The 3,327-nt window shown below is 49.0% G+C and overlaps 1 protein-coding gene across 10 annotated transcripts in view; it reads right to left on the bottom strand.

Moving 5' to 3' along the window:
* LOC102471688 (protein FAM156A/FAM156B-like) overlaps positions 1 to 3,327 on the bottom strand; it is a 24,593-nt gene that overhangs the window by 19,894 nt on the left and 1,372 nt on the right. For 6 of the 10 annotated variants that reach the window (XR_003547673.1, XR_003547671.1, XR_003547672.1 and 3 more), the window contains exons 1-2: positions 700 to 1,717; positions 521 to 607 (exon numbers count right to left, since the gene is read on the bottom strand). The gene's annotated coding sequence lies outside the window, so the exon portion shown is untranslated. Of the gene's footprint in view, positions 1 to 520; positions 608 to 699; positions 1,718 to 3,111; positions 3,185 to 3,327 lie in introns of those variants that run through there. The other 4 variants (XM_006167307.3, XM_006167313.3, XM_027767812.1 and 1 more) reach the window with 4 other exon arrangements.

Here is a 3,327-nt window from a genome sequence, read left to right as displayed (position 1 = left end):
GAATATTCAATTAACGATATTTTGACCCCCCCCCCCCCAGAAATGCCAAAGCCCTAAAGCTAAAGAACTGAGATCGTGGCAGGTCCCTTGGGTGCTGAAACCATACTCCTAGCCTTGAGCAATGCTTGAGAAGGGGAGTCCCTGTTCTAACACTCAGGCCACATAGTCCGTCCCCACCCGACACGTGAGCTTCTATATTTTGAACCCCTACAGAGATAACTTCTATCCTCCTGAGTGTAGATAGGAAGGGTATCTTCTCCAAGGCATCATTCCAGAAGAACCTTTAGGTCAGGAAGCACCCAGTGATGCCAACTTGGGGTGTGACAGACGACAATAAAGAGACCCATGATACATGGCCCTTGCATGTGGGATCTCACAGCAGGAAGGCCAGAGAGACCTAACATAGAAAAGACTGAGGAAGGGTATGGGGGAGGGCATAGGGGACTGCAAAGAGGAGAAGTGGCCAAAGCAGCGAAAGGAAGACCAGGAGAAGGTCTCCACCCGCAAGCAAACAGCTCACCTCCACTCACAGGAGGTCCCTGGTCACTGGGATCCCATCACCGGTTCTGCAGGCTTCATTCGGCCCGAGCGATGCCTACACTCTCACCTACAAAATAAAATAAAATACCCTGACTGGCGGGGTGTGTTCATCCAACACGTCTCTGGATGAGTGCAGATTCATTGTATCCACTCACTTACAATATTTTATTTCCAATAAACACACTGATAGGCTACCGCTGGCTAAGCTGGGTTGAGTAGGTGGCAGGGGTCACGCCCCTGATACGAGCAACATGTCTCAGCACCTGCTCAGCGTCAGGCTCCAGGATCTGCACTTTGGTAAACTTTGCACACGTGGGGCTGTCTCCTGTGGGGTGACAGTCCTCAAGGGGCTCACAGTCTGAGAGGCAGGGAAAAAACAAGTGGTGAGAGCTATGGCAGGCTCGGAACACAGGAGAGAGCACCATAGCTGAGGTGGTCAGGAACGTAGTCTCCCAGGGGTTGGTTTGATACAGCAGGGGTCTTCAAAAAGTTGACGGAGAACGCATACTATGAAAAATCTGTGCATGGAGTTCAAAAATGTTTCTGTACCAAAATAACCTCATATTTTAATACTGTTTTTCACAAACATTTTGAAGTACTCTCGTATAATTTAAAAATCTCCTCTTGCAGTTGAGGCAACTGAGGATCAGACAGGTTACGCAACTCACTGAAGGCCACAAAGCTAGGTAGTGGTGGTGACCATTTCCCACTTAGGTCTGTGAAAATATGATTTCTCTGCACTGTTCATCACACCCATCTCTACCTCGTAACTACCTCGTCAGTAGTTCTAATTTGCATTTACCAACTTATACTTACCAGGGCTCTCCTTACCTTTAAATTCTCATAATGTGCTAAATAGCATATAGATTTCCTCTTAGCACAGCAAGCCCTTTATGAATGTAAATTTTTCTTGCCAGGCACGATTGCTAGGCCTCGATCTGAAGATCTGTCTTGAGTTTATATTTCAATCGTGTTAGGTAAAGAAAATGGATCACTGTCCTTAGTTTTGACTTAGCTATCTCCCACGATCTCACATACGATTTGAATGTAACCAATACTCAATTGAAAACCATAAAAGCGGTGCTTCCCTACGAAAATTATTCCCATATATATTTTTAAGACACTTTTTTAAAAAAAGAACTATTTTATTTAACTGTGTGCATTTTATTTATTTTGATTTGAGCAGAGAGGGACAGGGTGAGAGAGAGAGGGAAAGTGAGAAAGGAAGCTGCCAAGTCTGGGACTCGAACCACAGTTGGCCCTGTGGTAATCTAGCGCCCTTAAGTACCACGCCACCTGCCAGCCCCTATTCCCAGATATTTTAATAAATGCCAAGATATTGCAGGTAGGAGCTGCTGCCCCTTTGGCAGGGAGCTGATGAAATTCTGCTCCTTAAAATACAGAAATCCTGGGCCTGCAAGTGGCATGGTGGTTAAGGGTGCTGGACTCCCACATGGCGGACTGCAGTTCGGGTCCCAGACCTGGCTGCTTGCTTTCTCACTTTCCCTTTCCCTCACTCTGTCCCTCTCTGGTCAAATTAAAATAAATAAATAAATGAATAAATAAAATTAAGTAATTCTTTAAAAAAAAATACAGAAATCCTTTCTTCCTGCTCTTCCTCTCTCTTGCTGGTGCCCTGAGAGGCCCAGCTAAGCAAGGTCAGTCACTTTGCCTTTCTGGACAAAACAAACAATCCTGACACACACGCAAACACACACACACACACTCGCACAAGCCCAATCTACCCAATAGTAGTGTGTAAATATATGGAAATCGTATCGGGGCTACAAATGGAAATCTGCGACTAATCATAACGTGGAATTCCTGTCCTATAGAGGTCTGCTGCCGGGGATGGACTGTACCCTGGCAAGCTGGACAACCAAAATGCCTTTCCTTCCTTCTTTAAAAATTAGGCACTGCAGCTCTTCCAACTATTTGATAAGACAGTATAAATAACTGTGTCCTAAGGCAAGGACAGCAGAGCCCATTAAAAGCGTGTCTATTCCCGTGCCCCATCACGCCCCATCTCTCTCACACGTCCCAGAAAAAGTTCCTCTGACGGCTTCTATACGGGAAGTGTATCAATAGTTCTCCCTGAAAATGCTGGGGTTATTTTGCCTTCTGTCGTGCGGTCGAAGGCGAGATAGAGAGGGAGGCGATGGCGCGGGAACAGGTGCTTTCTGAACCTATTGAACACCGCTGCTACCCAGTTCCATCCCGGGTGCCTGAGAGCACGCAGGAAGTTTCCGATGCGCATTTCTCGGCCCAGAAGTAGCAATGGCCAACTAGAGAAAGAGAAATACGCCACACGCAGCCTGTATCACCGCCATTTGGCACTGAAGAGACAGAGCGCCTGAGGAAAAAAAATGCCCCCTCGGGACGCGCCGTTCACGTTGGCGGGACACGATTCCAGTCCTAAGACACTAAGGCACAGCCGGCTCGTTCTAGGGAGACTGTCTCTGTCTCTCTGTCTCGGGCTCTCTTGCTCTGCTGTGTCCGTCTCTCTCCCACCCCCCTGTCTCCCAGTCTCTCTCGGGCTCATTCTCTCCTAGGCTCTGCGGGCTCTCTCACGGGCGTTCCTCCTCCAGAGCAGGTCCCCGGCGCGGTCCGGACGCCAGCGCGCTGCCTCTTTTATCCGCCAGCCCTGCGGAGAGAAAGGTTAAGACCACTGAGAGGAGCGTCCTCCGGAGGTCTAGAGGGGCCGCTCCGGGAAGGAGGCGGGGGTCTGCGGGCCTGGGTGACGTCACGGGGATGGGACAACTCCCCCCACGTCCCCGCCCGGACAGA

The sequence above is a fragment of the Tupaia chinensis genome, unplaced genomic scaffold (assembly GCF_000334495.1).
Source record: "Tupaia chinensis unplaced genomic scaffold, TupChi_1.0 Scaffold144692_1, whole genome shotgun sequence".
NCBI lineage: Eukaryota > Metazoa > Chordata > Mammalia > Scandentia > Tupaiidae > Tupaia > Tupaia belangeri.
Note: the sequence above shows the minus strand (reverse complement) of the source record. Positions and strands in the feature narration are given on the sequence as shown.